The sequence below is a fragment of the Dendrobates tinctorius genome, unplaced genomic scaffold, assembly GCF_039654945.1.
Source record: "Dendrobates tinctorius isolate UK_male_01 unplaced genomic scaffold, ASM3965494v1 ptg000243l, whole genome shotgun sequence".
In the NCBI taxonomy this organism is placed as follows: domain Eukaryota; kingdom Metazoa; phylum Chordata; class Amphibia; order Anura; family Dendrobatidae; genus Dendrobates; species Dendrobates tinctorius.
This window is the reverse complement of record NW_027361910.1, coordinates 5,352,365-5,370,387: the sequence shown is the minus strand read 5'-3', so window position 1 is coordinate 5,370,387 and position 18,023 is coordinate 5,352,365. Positions and strand designations below refer to the sequence as shown.

General features: G+C 42.7%; 1 long non-coding RNA gene across 1 annotated transcript in view; it reads left to right on the top strand.

Annotated features, from left to right (window-relative positions):
• The window catches only part of LOC141060692 (uncharacterized), a 51,518-nt gene extending 33,830 nt beyond the window's left edge, over positions 1 to 17,688 (top strand). Inside the window, exons 2-3 of the long non-coding RNA XR_012222747.1 lie at positions 1,150 to 1,252; positions 17,300 to 17,688. This is a non-coding gene — a long non-coding RNA (uncharacterized lncRNA). The remainder of the gene's footprint in view (positions 1 to 1,149; positions 1,253 to 17,299) is intronic.
• The last annotated feature ends 335 nt before the right edge of the window (positions 17,689 to 18,023 follow it).

Genomic DNA, 18,023 nt, shown 5'->3' with positions numbered 1-18,023 from the left:
AGCATGCTCGCTCATCACTAGTATGCAACTTACATTCATTGATCATTAATTTTAAAGTAGGTTAAAATGCACTGATAAATTGGCGATATCAATGTCAATAGCTTTTTTCTCTGCATACACTATGTTGCATACTGTATGTTTGTTGATAGCAATAGATGGGAGCTAAACTATAACCTATGCTTACAGACAACTCATTGCTGAGGAACTTGTAGGAAATATGAATTCACCATGAAACTGTCACAAGTTATATAGTCTGGATGTTCTGAGAAAGATAGTCTTTTGATCAGAGTTTAAGCACCACCAAACACTATGCAAATTTGACATATTTTTACAGAAGACCTCACTGCCAGAAGACCACTTTTCAATGCAGTCATTGGAAAATGTATAATGTACTGTACTGTAATGAAAATCGGCTCACCTCCAAAACTTGTTTCTAGGTAAGAAAATCTAGATAATATGGCCCCCAATATAACACACAATAGCTTTTATTAAAAAATAAAATTGAAAGCTGTATCATATTACCTCTCTGTACAATTCTAAATTTGAGCAGAACAAGAACTTATATAACACTCTGTACGAGACACTATTATAAGTTAAACATGTGCGCAATGGAAACTGGGGAGCAAATAGTGCAAAATAGATAAATAAAAAAAACGTGCACACAGCATGAACGAATACATTAAGTGCACCATTGCTTTACATGTAAGAAAAAGCGTAAGATACTTACTGTAGTTAACTTTTTTGATAAAGATATGAAAAAGCCATTCAAACCATGTCAAAGCGCACGTCCCTCTCTGTATGCCCTATAATTGAGAGCGAATGAAATTCTCTAAGCTACTGCCCCACGATCAGTATTTGGTGAGTTTTTGATGTTGCAGAATTTCTGAACCATTTCTGCACCTATTGGGTAAATTAGGTCACTCGCATTTTTTCATTCCGTTTTTTGTGTGCATTTTTTTAGCATGCATTTTTATCGCATTTTTGACTTGCATTTTTTTTCTCTGTGCTTAGAGTGTCATGCTTTAATCTGACTTGTTCTTGAAACGTCCTGGTATTTGACATACATAGATGCGGATTATATGCATTTTTTTTTATGCGTTTCCGACTTGGAAACTCATTAAAAACATATGTGCGTTTTTTTAACTGCAGATTTTCCACGTCTAATGCAAGTCTATGCGGAATTTCAGCACAGAAAACTCAGGGTACCCGCAAGAGATACGGACATGCTGCGGATTGGAAAAATGCACCTCGGGTGAGTTTACGCAGCTTATAAAAGAAGCGCAATGGGCATGAGATTTCTATAATTCCCATCCACTTTTCTGGTACTGTATAAAATATGCAGCATCAAAAATGCAATAAAGGCTCATCTTCAGCACACAGCCTAAAATATGTTTTATAGGAAACCTTATTTTTAATTAAATGGATTATTAGATTTGTCCCACATTTTTTCAATATAAATAGAAATACCAAAGTTTATGAGAGAAATGCAGAGAAAATGCATAATGTCAGTCAATTACAATACTGATGAAAGGTATCTATAGGTTGTCCAGCTTTGCACCAGTAATACTCTAACAATTAATTTGAAAGCCTCTAAAATAATGTCCAAAAACACTTGAAAGAAAACAGTTATTTCAGAAATCTGCATTATGCAGCTTAGGCCTGTTTCACACTTCAGTTTTTTGTGTCAGTTAAAATCCGCCAAAAAGGCGGAAAGCGGATCGTTCCTAACTGATGTGAACGGATGCCACCGGATCCATTTTTATGACGGATCCGCCGAATGAAGAATTTTAAAGGAACCGCTGCCCGGGAAAAAGAGAGAGAAAGAGAGAGAGAGAGAGAAAAAGAGAGAAAGAGAGAGAGAGATTTTTTTTTCTCCGGCCGCCAGAAATGATTTCAGGGTTAAATTTCCTCCTGACTTCATTCCTCCGGATATGCACTCAATAAAAATGCGGATCCTGCAGTAGAAAAAACGTTAAATGGTCCGTCCAGGCATCTCGGCGGACGCAAAAAAATTGACGGATCCGCAAAAAAACGGATCCAACGGATGGCCATCCGTCAAGATCCACCGGTAATGCAAGTCAATGGGGGAAAAAACGGATCCGTCAAAAAAATGGCAGATCCGTTTTTTTGCAAAAACGGCGGATTTTGACTGATGGTCAAAAACGGAAGTGTGAAACAGGCATTAGTAAACTTTGCATGAAAGACAAAATCTCGTGAGCTTTGCACATGGTATTTAAGTTTTAGTATATCCTTAACTGAAAGCAATATTAGCCTTGTGCTAATGAGAAATTAATAAGGTGTAGATCACAGTGAAACTTTTTATAGTCCAAAATTATGACCATATTAATAATCAACACTTTTAAATAGACACAATTTAATGCATATTAATAGTGCAAGTTCATGATCACAATAGTAATTAAATACATCGTAAAAAGCGATTTTGATCAATCTGGGAGGATTTTACACTAATATTTTTTGAATTTGCATGTCTCTATGTGAGAAAAAGATTGAATGACTGACAAGTGAAAGTATATCTCTATAATAAAATGAAGCCATTTCTTAACATTTTTTTTATTGAAGATAAAATGAGTAACTGATAAAAACATCAGTAGTCTAATCTCTATGGGGATCTAAGTCTGGTTCAATGAATTTGCAGAAGACGAGTTATTGCAGCAGAGCAGAATTATAGATACTAAAATGTGTCCATTTTACAGCCATCTGAAAGGTGTTTTCATAGCTGATGAAGGGCAAAGTTTTGACACATTGCGATAATAGGCAAAATTCTTATAAAGGAATAGTTTAATGTCCTATACCTATATCTTTTCCACATTTTTTTACGGTACTCCCATAACTTAAATGTATTTTATTTATATTTAATTTGATACACCAACACAAAGTAGCAAGCACTAGTGGAGTGTAAAGGAAATGATAAATGGTTTTCTAATTGCTTTAAAAATATAAATCTGAAAATTGTGACGTGTCATTTTATTCAGCCCCCTGCAGCCCTAAATAAAATCTTGAGTGACCAATGTGATGTTGTCACCTCTCCTGTTGTTTGTGGGGCAAGAAAAAGCATGGCCTGGCAGCCAAGCACCAGCACAACAGCGTACGTCTCTGAATTCTTTATCGCCGACATCACGACACTACAACCAACTGTCCCAAGAAGTCACATAATTAGTAAATTGAATTAACCTGTGGGTAAAGCAGGGTTAGATTATAAAAAACAACTTTGAATATCTCACAGAGCACTGTTCAATCCATCATGCAAAAATGGAAGGAGTACGGCACAACTGCTAAAGTGCCAAAACATGGCTGTCCACCTAAACTGACATCCTCAGGAAGGAGAGCACTAATTAGAGAAGCAACCACAAGGCCCTTGGACACTCTGCAGATATCTAGAGCTCAGATGGTATAATCTGTCCAAAGTACAACTATTAGGCCAGTGTCACACTTGCAACTGCAATGCTTGATACTCGCGTGAGTCTCTCGCCTGAATACCCGGCACTGCCACCGGCACTCGAGACCGGAGCATTCAGCTGCATAGAAATACATGCAGCCGAACACTCCGGTCCCGAGTGCCAGAGGCAGTGCTTGGTATTGAGGCGAGAGACTTGCGTGAGTTTCTCGCATTGCAGTTGCAAGTGTGACACCGACCTTATCCATATACTCCACAAATTTGAGCCTTATGGAAGAGTGGCAAGAAGAAATCAATTTTCGTGAAAACCATACGAAGTCCCATTTGCAAAAAGCAATGTAAGAGACACAGGTATCGCATGGAAGACGGTGCTCTTGTCAGATGAGACCAAAAGTTGGCCTAAATGCAAAATGCTATGTGGGGCAGAAAACTAACACTGCACATAACTCTGGAAAAAAAATCTTTCCCCACAACATGGTGGTTGAAGTATCAAGCTGTGGGGATCATTTTCTTTATCAGGGACAGAGAAGCTAGTCAATATTGATGGGAAGTGGATGAAAAAAAAATATATGTCAATCTTAAAGGAGAAATTGAGAAATCCAGGAACCAGTGCACCAGACATGCTCCTTTGGGAGCTTAATTCTTACAAAAAAAATAACTTTGCTTTGGCCATGTAGAGCTTTATCAAGTCATAAAAAAAGAAAGATTTTCAAAGGCAACCAGGGTAGATAAGAAGCTATTTATAGTGAGTTATTTGTAGTTATTTGTAGTCTACACAAATTGCTGTCCTAAGCCAGCATAGGGTAACGACACTAAGTAACAATTTGCCAAAAGGCAACTAATCCCTAACTAAAGACCTAAAATATAACTTAATTCACTGCTAAAAGAATTTGAATATTAAAATTCACACTGGTCAGCTTAGTAGAAAAAGGACACTAACAGCTATTCCTTAAGGCCCCTTTACATTTAGCAATCCCGACAATGATACGACCCGGTCAGGATCGCTGGTGCATCGCTAAATGGTCACTAGTGAGCTGCCACACAGGCAGATCTCACAGCGATATAGCGACGCAGCTGCGGTCGTTACTTACCTTTCAGACGCGGCGATCCTGACGTCCTCCCACCCGCGTCCAGCAGGAAGCGCCCGACGAGAAATGGAGCTGCACGATCTCGCATGATCAGCGACAGACAGCGGGGGAGCCGGTCGGAGGTAAGTATCACACATAGCGATATCGCTAGTGATATCGCTGCTGCGTCACAAAATCGGTGACGCTTTAGCGATATCGCTAGTGATATCGCTATGTGTAAAGGCCCCTTTAGACTCATGTCCTGTATCAATCTCATTGTCCTAATATTGTTTCAATTTGTAGGCTTATCGATCAAGGTGCGGCCGCTACTTATATCCAAAAACTATTGCCCTTCTAAAGCTGCTCAGTGCTAATTAAAAAGTGCCCTAGCCTCCCCAACATGTTTTGCCAGCATGAGTGGCGGCATCAGGGGATTGAGACTATAATGAGCCATAATATCTCCACCCTTCTCATCATTAAAACCAAGGAGTAAAAATACTCCACCCTTTTCACAATACCACAATATTGATACATTTGTGAATATGGTGGAACAGAATATCAGAATGTTGTCAAAGTGAAAAAGAAGTAGTAAGATGTATTTGAGTCCTGATGAATTGGTGGCCTTAAGATATTTACAGGACAATAAAGATCTGATAATAAAGCCCTTCGATAAGGGGGGCAACATTGTCCTGATGGATAGATTAGATTATATTCGTATGGCATGGGATTTATTGGATGACAGGAAAACTTATACCATCCTTAAAGTTGACCCCACTGATGTTTACTTGAATGAATAACTAATCTTGCTGAAAGGAGCTAGGAAGAGAAATTTGTTGTCGGAGAACGAGTTAAAAAAAATGTGTTAAAAGGAACCTGTCACCTCTTTTGGCCGCTATAAGATGTGGCCACGGCCTTTCAGGGCTTATCTACAGCATTCTATAATGCTGTAGATAAGCCCCTGGTCCGACCTGCAAGATAAGAAAAATAAGTTTTATTATACTCACCTGTAGGGGCTATCCAATGCGGTCCAATCCGATGTGTGTCGCAGGTCCTGGTCCGGCACCTCCCATCTTCTTGCGACACTGTCCTCCTGCTTGCATCATCACTCTCCAGCATCGCGCCTCTGCGCAGGCGTACTTCTCTGCCCTGTGAGGGCAAAGCAAAGTACAGCAGTGACAGGTGCTGGGCCTTTCTGACCTTTCCCGGCGTCTGTGTAAGGCCGGAGTCACACTACAGCGAGATACGGCCGAGTCTCGCAGGTTAAAACCAAGCTCTGGCACCGGCACTCCGGAGCGGAGCGTGCAGCTCCATGTATTGCTGTGTGGCTGCATGCTCCGCTCCGGAGTGCCGGCGCCAGAGCTTGGTTTTAACCTGCGAGACTCGGCTGTATCTCGCTGTGTGTGATCCCGGCCTAAGGAGGAAAATCAGGCTGCAGGTACCTGCATCATGCTGGCTCTGGAACTGCAGAGCCTGCATCTCATGTTGCCTGGGGGAAAGAATAGGGAACAGGACAGGCCCCATGACCCAGGAACTTATTTTTCTTAGCTTGCAGGTCGGTTCGGGGGCTTATCTACAGCATTATATATACAGACACCAGTAACGCTGAATAAAACAATACTTCCAAAAATACCCAAAAGTGAAAAATACTTTATTTAAATAAATAAAATGTACAAAAACAAGCATACAATTAATTATAGATAAAAAGTATAGAGATACGTTTTTTGTTTTTCCAAACTTTTATTGGTTTTTCAATAAATGGGGAAAATAAAGAGGAGGAAAGAAGGGGGGGAAGAGGGGGGAGGGTGAGAGGTAAAGGGAAGGAAGGAAAAAAGGAAGGACAACAAAGTCCAAATGTAAAGATAACATGAAAATGAAACATGTTAATGCAGAAACACATTGTAAAATGAACTCTAGCAAAGGTAGGTATATAAGCATATAACCTATTAAATCTATACCAACCAAAAGACCCAGACCCAAGGGTCTTAGGCAGGTGCACTCCGGTTGCAGCCTTAAGTAAACAACTCCAGCCATCTGGACCATTTCCTGGCATATTTGGCAAATTGATCATGCAAATTTTAGTTGAAAGGAATGATGACGACTAATTTTGTCTATAATGTCATTATTTTTGTGGGGTTTTGGGTTTTTCCAAAGGAAAGCGATATTGTGTTTAGAGACTAATAAAATATGCATAATCAATAGTCTGTTAGTAGAATCAATTGTATCAGCGTCCAGGGAGAGAAGGGCCAGAGATACGTTTTTTGTAAGAATAACAATCTGGATGTCACAATAGACAAAAAGGGAGATACAGTCTCCCAAGAAACCAAATTCAATTGAAGAGATATTTATAATGAGTTAATTTTAGACCACTCCCCATAGATCATCCCATCAGCCTAACATCCATTGTCAGAGCATCTCTACATAATAAGAAAAACAAGTAGCAGTGCTGAGCAAGTATACTCGATGTTTGGGTTTTCCCAAGCATGCTCTGGTGTCCTCTGAGTATTTTGGCGTGCTTAGAGATTTAGTTTGCATCGGCGCAGCTGCATAATTGCTGATGATGGATAGCCTGAATACATGTGGGGGTTACCTGTTTGTTAGGGAATCCCCACATGTATTCAGGCTGTCTAGCAGCCGCAAATCATGCAGAGCGTCAACACAAACTGATTCTCCAAGCACGCCAAAATACTTGGAGGACACCAGAGCATGCTCGGGAAAACCCAAGCAGCGAGTATACTTGCTCAGCACTACTTACAGCAAGTGATGAGCGAGCATTTTTGGTAATGCTAGTTACGCGCCCGAGAATCGCTGTACTCATGGTACTCGGCGAGCACCGAGCATTTACGGGTTTGTTTGGTGGGAATTCGGGTCCCCACCCTGCATATTTGGCCCTCTTTAGAGTGTCAATTGTCACGCTGGCACCTTGGCTGGTTGGCCAAGCCAGGGGGTTGTGGCCCCACTGTGCCACAAACCAAACTACACTGGAAGGGGAGTAACTAATGCAGCTACCTCAGTCTTTGCTGGAGCCTCTGATGGTGAGGTCAGGCTTGTGCGGCAGGAAGCTGTCAGGTGCCACTCCAGGGTGGTGTCTGGCTGTGGCTGCTGATCCCACTTGGACAAATGTGACTGACAGGCAGGCAGGTGAGCACGGCAGGCATGGCTGGTACCCAGGCAGGCAGGCATGGCTGAGACACAGGGCAGGCAGGCATGGCTGAGACACAGGGCAGGCAGGTACAGCTGAGACACAGGGCAGGCAGGCACGGCTGAGATACAGTCCAGGCAGGTACGGCTGAGATACAGTCCAGGCAGGCACGGCTGTGACACAGGGCAGGCAGGCACAGCTGAGACACAGGGCAGGCAGGAGTGGGGGGTGCATGAAGATACAGGTAGAGACCTGTTAACACAGCAGGTGCGATGCGGGTACTGGTACAGTAAAGAAGGAATGGTGTATGAAGGAATAGGTAGGGACCTGTTCACACAGCAGGTGCGGGTACTGGCAAGAAGGAATGGTGTATGAAGGAACAGGTAGAGACCTGTTCACACAGCATGTGAACCGCAAGACTGCGGAGACGAGCTGCAGTTTTCAGCAAGAGGTTCCACAGCAGTGGAAGCAGGGCACAGGCAGAGCGTAAGAGTGCGGAGCATAAGCAGAGCTGCACGAGTACGGAGCACAGGCAGAGTCACAAGAGTACTGAGCAGGCAGAGCTGCAAGAGTTCGGAGCATAAGCAGAGCTGCAAGAGTACACAGAACAGGCAGAGTCACAAGAGTACTGAGCAGGCAGAGCCGCAACAGTGCGGAGCATAAGCAGAGCTGCAAGAGTATGGAGCACAGGCAGACGGAGAGGACACAAGGACAGACACAGCAGGGAAAGTAGCCACAGAGGAGGAGACCAAGAGGTAGGACTGAGTTCACACGAGGTAATGGTACGAGACAAGGTATAGGAACAAAGACACAGAGAGCCAGATATACTGCCTCCTAGTGGGCAGAGAGGACACCTGCAAGGCAGGCAAGGAACTATAGCACAGGGATCAGGATATTCTGCCTCCTGGAGGGCGGACAGAGAGGTACAAGGCAAGGTGTTGTGAGTTCATTCTCTGGTCCACCAGTTGTGAGTTCTCCTTCCAGACTCCCTCTAGTGGTAACAGGAGGTAGTGAGGCTGATTTAATCAGTAGAGATCTGCCACCTGATAATGAGGATGACGATTGGACCTCAGGAATCTCAGTCTGGATTTAAGACAGCCGACGCCCTATTCTGGTGCTGGTGATTCATTCTGGCTTGTCAGGTCTTGGTTTTCAGCTCTGTTCCAGTCATCTAAAGCTAAGTTTTTCTGCTAATGTTCACAATTGATTTTGTTGGTCTATTCATTTTTTTGTGTGGTCAGCAAGCTCCGGCTGGGGCTGTGCTGAATTTCCACTCTTATTTATCTGTATTTGCCAATTTGCATTTTGTCCCTTACTAGATTGGCCTCTTTTTGCTCTGTCTCAGAATATTTCAGAGTGCTGATATAGTGGGTGAAGTCTAGTGACTTCAGGGTTAATTTTGCTATCAGAAGTGTTGGACATTATTTTTGTAGGGTTTTTTGCAGATTTCAGACAGAGTCTTTCCATTCCTTTCCTTTCTAGTTAGTTGGGGCCCCATTATTTTCTCAGCCTATTTTCCTGCCTGCGTTTGTGCTTTCATCTTGTTTCACCGTCAATACATGTGTGGGGGCTGTCTTTCCTTTGGAGTCTGCTCTGGGGCAGTTAGCTTTCCCCTTTTCATGCTTCAGGCTTATTTAGTCCTCCGACTGTGACGAAGCATCTAGGAACACCGTAGGTACGCTCCACGGCTGCTGCTAGTTGTTGTGGTTAGGATCAGGCATCTGCAATCTGCATAGTTACCAACCTCTCTGGCTTTCTGTGACTTAGCTTGTTTTGCTTTTTTCTCCTCGGTGACCCATTCATAACAGAATCACCAGCCATACCGCAGATTCTAGGGTACTCAAAAGCAGGAAAAAGTTGTTAAAAAAAAAGTGTCAGAATTTTTTTTTTATATATTTTTTCCTCTTTTTCTCTGGGGCCGTAGGAGGATTTTTTTTTTCTTTTTCCTAATGGAGATTAAGCAATTGTCTGATCGTGTGGAGCAGCTTGCTGCTGAAGTGCAGGGAATTTCCACCTACCTCATTCAGTCACATGATGCTGAACCTAAGATCCCTACTCCAGATGTGTTTTCTGGGGATCGGTCTAAATTTCTGAATTTTAAGAATAATTGTAAATTATTTCTTGCCTTGAAGCCTAACTCATCGTGGAGCTCTGTGCAGCAGGTTAAAATTGTCATCTCCTTGCTGCACGGCGATCCCCAGGATTGGGCTTTTTCACTGACACCTGAAAATCCTATTCTGACTAATGTGGATGCATTTTTTCAAGCCTTGGGGTTGTTGTATGATGAACCTGATGCTGTTGATCAAGCTGAGAGAACCCTGTTGGCATTAAACCAGGGTCAGGATTCTGCAGAGTTACACTGTCAAAAATTCTGAAAGTGGGCAGTCCTTACTACATGGAATGATAGTGCATTGGCAGCTCTCTTTCGGAAGCATTTATCAGAGACCGTAAAAGATGTTATGGTGGGATTTCCTGTTCCCTCTGGTCGGGATGATTCTGTCATTAGACATTCAAGTTGATCGGCATTTACGTGAACGTAGAATTACACGGGAGGCGCTGCCACCTTTTGAACAAACATCTGAACCTATGCAATGTGATGGGGTTTTGTCTAGGGCGCAACGTCGGGAGTTTAGAAGGCATAATAAGCTGTGTTTTTTCTGTGGAGATGCCTCTCATACTATTTCTGTCTGCCCTAACCGAGAGAAACATTTTGCACACACATTTGCTGTGGGCAGTATACAACCTAAGTTCCTTTTGGCAATTACTCTGATCTGCTCCTTATCCACGTTTTCCACGAAGGCTTTTGTGGATTCAGGAGCAGCGTTGAATCTGATGGATTTGGACTTTGCTAAACGTTGTGGTTTTTCCATGATGCCTCTGCGGACGCCTATTCCTTTGAGGGGTATTGATGTTACTCCTTTGGCAGAGAATAAACCTCAGTTTTGGACCCAGGTGACAATGCGAGTTGCCCCAGACCACCAAGAAAATTGTAAATTTTTGGTGCTGCATAATTTACATGATACTGTTGTTCTGGGTTTTCCTTGGTTGCAAACTCATAATCCAGTATTTGATTGGAAATCTGGGTCTGTGGTGAGTTGGGGTTGTCAGTGTGTTCTTAGGGACGCTCCTGTTTTCTCCACCTCTCCTCAGTCTCATGATATTCCTGATTATCTAGCCGATTTTTCTGATGTATTTAGTGAGAGCAAGTCTGCGTCTTTGCCTCCTCATAGGAGTTATCAGTACCCGAACATGATGCTATGCGATCCTATATTAAGGAGTCGTTGGAGAAGGGTCATATTAGACCATCCTCGTCAACTTTAGGTGCTGTTTTTTTTGTGGCCAAGAAAGATGGTTCATTAAGACCGTGTATTGATTATAGTTCCCTAAGGCCTCTTTCACACTTCAGTTTTTTACAATCAGTCACAATCCGCCAGGTTTTGAAAAAAACGGATCCTCAATTTTCTTGTGAGGATCCGTTTTTTTTCTCCATTGACTTTCATTAATGGCGGATTGTGACGGATTGCTGTCCGTTGCATCCGTTTTTTTTGAGGATCCGCCAAAAGTTGCTGTCCGTCACCATCCTCAAAGATTTCAAAACGGAGCTTGCAACGTTTTTTTCTCTGGCGGATCCTCCAGACACTCATTTAACTCTCTCTCTCTCTCTCTCCTTCCCCCCCAGCGTTTCCTTTACATTTCCTCATTTTCAGGATCCGTCTGAAAACGGATCCTGTGCCATCCGTTCACATCAGTTGAGAACGGATCCGCTAGTCTGACTTTTTGGCGGATTTGAACTGATGCAAAAAACTGAAGTCTGAAAGAGGCCTTTAACAAGATGACAGTTAAATATCAGTACCCGTTACCTCTGATGTCTGATTTATTCTCCAGAGTTAAGAGTGCCTGCTGGTTTACTAAACTTGACCTCAGGGGGGCGTATAATCCTATTCGAGCACGGGGATGAATGGAAGACGGCGTTTAATACTTCGGAGGGACATTTTGAGTGCCTGGTGATGCCTTTTGGGCTCACTAATGCCCCTTCTGTCTTCCAGTCCTTTATGAATGATATTTTCCGTGACTTTGTGGATAAGTTTTTGATCATCTATTTGGATGATATTTTGATCTTTTCTACTGATTGGGATTCTCATGTGGAACACGTCCGGACTGTGATCCGGATTTTGAGGGAGAATTCCCTGTTTGTTAAGGGATCGAAATGCCTCTTTGGTGTACAGAGGATTTCATTTTTGGGATTTATATTATCTCCATCGACTATTGAAATGGACCCGGTCAAGGTACAGGCCATTTATGATTGGGTTTAGCCTACTTCTTTGAAGGCCCTCCAGATGTTTTTGGGTTTTGCTAATTTCTTTCATAAATTTATAGGTAATTTTTTTGGTATTGTCAAACCACTGACTGATCTGACCAAGAAGGGCGCTGATGTGCTGAATTGGTCTCCTGAGGCTGTCTCAGCATTTCAGGAGCTTAAGCAGAGCTTTACTTCAGCTCCAGTTTTACGGCAACCTGATGTCTCACTTCTATTTCAGGTGGAGGTAGATGCTTCTGAGATTGGTGCAGGAGCTGTTTTGTCCCAAAGAGACCCTGTGACTTCTAAGATGAATCCCTGTGTCTTCTTTTCTCGAAAGTTCTCCCCATCTGAACGCAACTATGACGTGGGGAATCGGGAATTGTTGGCCATGAAATGGGCATTTGAGGAGTGGAGACATTGGTTGGAGGGAGCTAGACATCAAGTTGTGGTCCTCACCAATCACAAGAATTTGATTTCTCTGGAGTCAGCCAAACGCTTGAATCCTAGACAGGCTAGATGGGCCTTGTTTTTCACGAGTTTTAATTTTGTGGTCTCTTTTCTTCCGTGCACTAAGAATGTTAAGGCAGACGCCCTTTCTAGGAGTTTCTTTGCTGATTCTCTTAATGTGACCGAGCCTACTACCATCCTAGGTGAGGGGGTAGTTCTTTCTGCCATTTCGCCCGATTTGAGACGCGCCCTGGAGGAATTTCAGGAGGATAAACCTGACCGTTGCCCTATGGGAAAATTGTATGTTCCTGACCAGTGGAGAAAGAGAGTGATGTCTGAAATTCATTGCTCCGCATTGGCTGGTCATCCAGGTATTTTTGGTACCAGAGATTTGGTGAGTCGGTCTTTTTGGTAGCCTGCCTTATCTCGTGACGTCAGGAATTTTGTACAGTCCTGTGGGACTTTTTCTCGGTCTAAACCCTTTTCTCATTCTAGTGGGTTGCTGATGCCCTTGCCGATGCCCAAGAGGCCATGGACCCATATCTCAATGGATTTTATTTCTGATCTTCCTGTCTCTCAAAGAATGACTGTTATCTGGGCGATTTGTGATAGATTTTCGAAGATGGTCCATCTTGTACCACTCCCAAAGTTGCCATCTTCCGCTGAGTTGGTGCCCTTGTTTTTACAACAGGTGGTTCGGTTACATGGGATTCCTGAGAACATTGTGTCCGACAGAGGAGTCCAGTTTGCTTCCAGATTCTGGAAAGCCTTTTGTTCCAATCTGGGAATTCAGTTATCCTTCTCCTCCGCGTTTCATCCCCAGACCAATGGACAGACTGAGAGAGCAAACCAGACCTTGGAGTCTTATTTGAGATGTTTTATATCTGCTGATCAGGATGATTGGGTCTCATTTTTGCCCTTGGCCGAATTCGCACTGAACAATAGAGCTAGTTCTGCCACTTTGATCTCACCCATTTTCTGTAATTTTGGGTTTCATCCTCGATTCTCTTCAGGGCACGTGGAATCTTCGTCCTGCCCAGGTGTGGACACTGTGGTTAAGAGAATGCAGCAGATATGGGATGAAGTGGTGGATAAGTTGTCACTCTCTCAGGAAAAGGCCCAGCGATTTTCCAACCGGCATAGGACCATTGGTCCCCAGTTTAAAGTGGGTGATATGGTTTGGTTGTCGTCTAATAATATTCCTATGAAGGTTGCATCTACTAACTTTAAGCCAAGATTTATTGGACCTTATAAGATTTTGGAGATTCTTAATCCTGTTTCATTTCGATTGGCTCTTCCAGTTACGTTCAAGATCCATAACATATTTCACAAATCTCTGTTGAAGAGGTTTGTTGAGCCAGTGGTTCCTATGGCAGCACCTCCTGACCCTGTGTTGGTTGAAGGCAATGTGGAATATGAGGTAGAGAAAATATTGGATTCTCGTTTGGTTAGACGGAGACTCCAGTATTTGGTCAAATGGAAGGGTTATGGTCAGGAGAATAATTCTTGGGTCTCTGCCTCTGATATTCATGCCAATAGATTGGTTCGTGCTATTCACCGGGCCCATCCTGATCGGCCTGCTGGCGTGGATGAGGGTTCGGTGACCCCTCCTCAAGGGGGGGTACTGTTGTGAGTTCATTCTCTTATCCACCAGTTGTGAGTTCTCCTTCCAGACTCCCTCTAGTGGTAACATGAGGTAGTGAGGCTGATTTAATCAGTAGAGATCTGCCACCTGATAATGAGGATGACGATTGGACCTCAGGAATCTCAGTCTGGATTTAAGACAGCTGACGCCCTATTCTGGTGCTGGTGATTCATTCTGGCTTGTCAGGTCTTGGTTTTCACCTCTGTTCCAGTCATCTAAAGCTAAGTTTTTCTGCTAATGTTCACACTTGATTTTGTTGGTCTATTCATTTTCTTGTGAGGTCAGCGAGCCCCGGCTGGGGCTGCGCTGAATTTCCACTCTTATGTATCTGTATTTGCCAATTTGCTTTTTGTCCCTTACTAGATTGGCCTCTTTTTGCTCTGTCTCAGAATATTTCAGAGTGCTGATATAGTGGGTGAAGTCTAGTGACTTCAGGGTTAATTTTGCTATCAGAAGTGTTGGACATTATTTTTGTAGGGTTTTTTGCAGATTGCAGACAGTGTCTTTCCTTTCCTTTCCTTTCTAGTTAGTTTGGGCCCCATCATTTGCTAAGCCTATTTTCCTGCCTGTGTTTGTGCTTTCATCTTGTTTCACCGTCAATACATGTGTGGGGGCTGTCTTTCCTTTGGGGTCTGCTCTGGGGCAGTTAGTTTTCCCCTTTTCATGCTTCAGGCTTACTTAGTCCTCCAGCTGTGACGAAGCATCTAGGAACATCGTAGGTACGCTCTACGGCTGCTGCGCGTTGTTGTGGTTAGGATCAGGGATCTGCAATCTGCATAGTTACCAACCTCTCTGGTTTTCTGTGACTTAGTTTGTTTTGCTTTTTTCTCCTCTGTGACTCAATCATAACAGCAAGGCAAGAAACTATAGTATAGGGATCAGGATATTCTGCCTCCTGGAGGGCTGACGGAGGTACTAGGCAAGGTACGGAAACAAAGAGACTAGGAATAAAGCCTCCAGAGAAGGCAAAACTTAGGACAGGATCTGGCTTACTCAGCAGCAAGACACTGAGTTAAAGCTTTGCTCAGGCAGCTACCAGCAGGTGCAGCTGCCCTAAATACTAGAGGCCTCTTGGTAATTGGCCTTCATCAAAATATATGCACCCTCATCCTGGTATATGCACCCATATCCTGGTATTTACACCCTCATCCTCGTGTATGCCCCTCATACTGGTATGTGCCCCTCCCACTGGTATATGCCCTTCATACTGGTATATTCCCCAATTCTGGTATATGCCTCCCATCCTGGTATATACACCTCCATCCTGGTATATGCCCACTATCCTGGTACATGCACCCCCATCCTGGTATATGCCCCCTCCCATCCTGGATTATGCTCTTTAGCCAATCCTGATATATGCTCCCCCATCCTTGTATATGCTCCCCAATTTATGTATATGCCCCTATCTATGTATATGCCCCCATCCTAGTATTTGCTCCCCATCCTAGTATATGCCCCTTCAATCTATGTATATTACCCCCATCCATGTATATGCTCCCCCAATTCATGTATATGCCACACATCTATGTATGTTCTTCCCATCCTAGTATATGCTCCCCCATCCTTGTATGTGCCTTCCATCCTTGTATATGCTCCCCATCCATGTACATGCCTCCATAAATGTATATGTTCCCGAATCGATGCATTTGCTCCCCATCCATGTATATGCTCCCCCATCCTTGTAAATGCTTCCTCATTCTAGTATAATCTCCTCATCCTTATAAATGATGCCCCTTCCTTGTATATGATGCCCCCATCCTTGCATATGCTCCCCATCCTAGAACATGCAACCACATCCTTGCATATGCTCCCACAAACCTTGTATATGTTTCCCAAAACCTTATATATATGCCCCCAATCCATGTATGTGCTCCCCCAATCCATGTATATGCTCCCCCACCATCGTAAATGTCACCCCACCATTGTATATGTGCCTCCATCCTGGTATATATCCCCAATCCTGCTGTTCAATGCATAGAAAGTAAAAAGTAAACACTGCTACTCACCTTCCTTCCTTCCTACCTCTTACCAGGGGCGCTGCGTCATCTTTTGAAGCTGGCAGCTGATTTTCAGTGTCCAAACAATGGGCGATGCATGGCGTCATTGCCATGCACCCAGTTATTTGCACATCCACGTCAGCTGGTGGCCTCTGATTAGCGGGCAGCGTGCATTGCGGCACATGGACTTGGCAAGTTCGTGCTTTGAAATACATTTCAGCTGGATGTGTGTCCGAGGACGCTTATCCAGCTGTCATAAGGGCTGCAGTCCACGGGCTCCTCACCCGCCGACACCAGTCCACTGATGCATAACGGTGATGGTGCGCATGCCCACAGGGAGGGTTCTGCATACCCCCTCTGTCACACGTGCGATAGTTTCGCCACCGCTTGTATAAGCACTTATGATAATAAATAGCAGAGATAAACATGATCTGAAAGAAAAGAAATAAGTGTATGAGTAAAAAAATAAATTCTTCTAATCCTTTGTTCACTATATAGAATGACACATAACCTCTTGGCAAACTGTCTCACGTGTAGCTGAACAGCGAGACAAATAACCTGCTGCTGGTCGCCAAGGTCGTCCTCCTCTCCTCCACTCCTATCTACTTTAGGAAAGTTCGCTCTCGACCAATAGGAGAGCATGAGTGCCAGCTTTGATCAAGGCCTAAAATAATTACATTACGATAAGGTGTAGAGAAAAAAATGACGTGATAGAAGAAAACTAACCAAAGCTTTCAAATCCGAATGCCTATTTTAGTCTGAATCAGCAGAAACATCAAACTCAACAAAAATTATGTTCAAAATTGTTCCTTTTTGATTTTTTTTCCCTCTTTTTACCATGTTATTAAAAAAAAAACAGATCAAAAAGAAATTGCAAGGAATTATAGTCTGCAGTATCATGAAATCTAACTTTTAATTTAGAATTTACTGCTTCCAGTTTTTGTTGTGGAATTAAAGTGTCATGCTGCTTTTAGAATGATTTTATTATAGTTGAATAAAAGCATCACGGGGCTCAGGGTGGCCTCTGGCTTTCTACAAACTGACAGAAGATCTTTCCTGTCTGCTCCGACATGCACTGGAGTACCGGACCGTTGGAGGTCTCTTAACCTTCTCTTAGATCATCAAGGAAACTACATTCAGTTTACCAAGAGCATTTCTCTTAACAGGGCAGTGATGTGTCAAATAATTGTTTAGGTCAGTGGGTAAAACAATTTCTAACAATTTTATAAAGAAAATGATATATTAAGAGAGCATTGTACTGTGAAGTAAAACTGTCATCTCTTTAGCAGGCATAGAAAGAAGAGGTCCATTTGCCAAAGAAGCATATGGGAATGTTATAGTTGAAGAGCTCATTCTAAAGTGCAATTCCACCTGCTTTGGACGAGAAAGTGGACCCCTAATCTATTGAACCCCTGTGCAGTTGCACAACTTGCACCAATGGCATGTACAGTACACATCTGTAAGAACTGAAGTTATTTTAAAGCAAGGAGCTTTAGCGTTCGCCAATGTTATGCTACAACTATTATCTATTAATTATTAGTGTATTATCATAGACTGTATATACAAACAATCATAACCATGTCACTATTTTGTCTTTGTAATTATTTTACATTGATTACCACCACTCTGAGAGGTCAAAACTTCAAAAATTTGATGAATAAAGCTTTCTAATTCTGAATACTATGATGCAGTTCCTTCATATTTTAATTACATTAAGTATCAACATTCCAACATAAAATTAAATATTTTCCTACCAGTCTTTACATTCTAGCATTTCTCATAGCTTTATTTTTAGGTTTATCATATGTTTGCGTATCTAATATTTTAGGCTTTGTGTTGTTCACTCCCTTAGTGAAGGAGCAAATTTAGTCTTTATGACATAGCCTTATTTCTGAAATCTGACATGTAACAACTTCGGAAATTTTCTACATAGGCAAAAAGCAAAAAGTGTCACAATTTTTTTTTTTTTGACACTTTATACTTTATGTTAGTGGTAAATTTAGGTTGACTTTA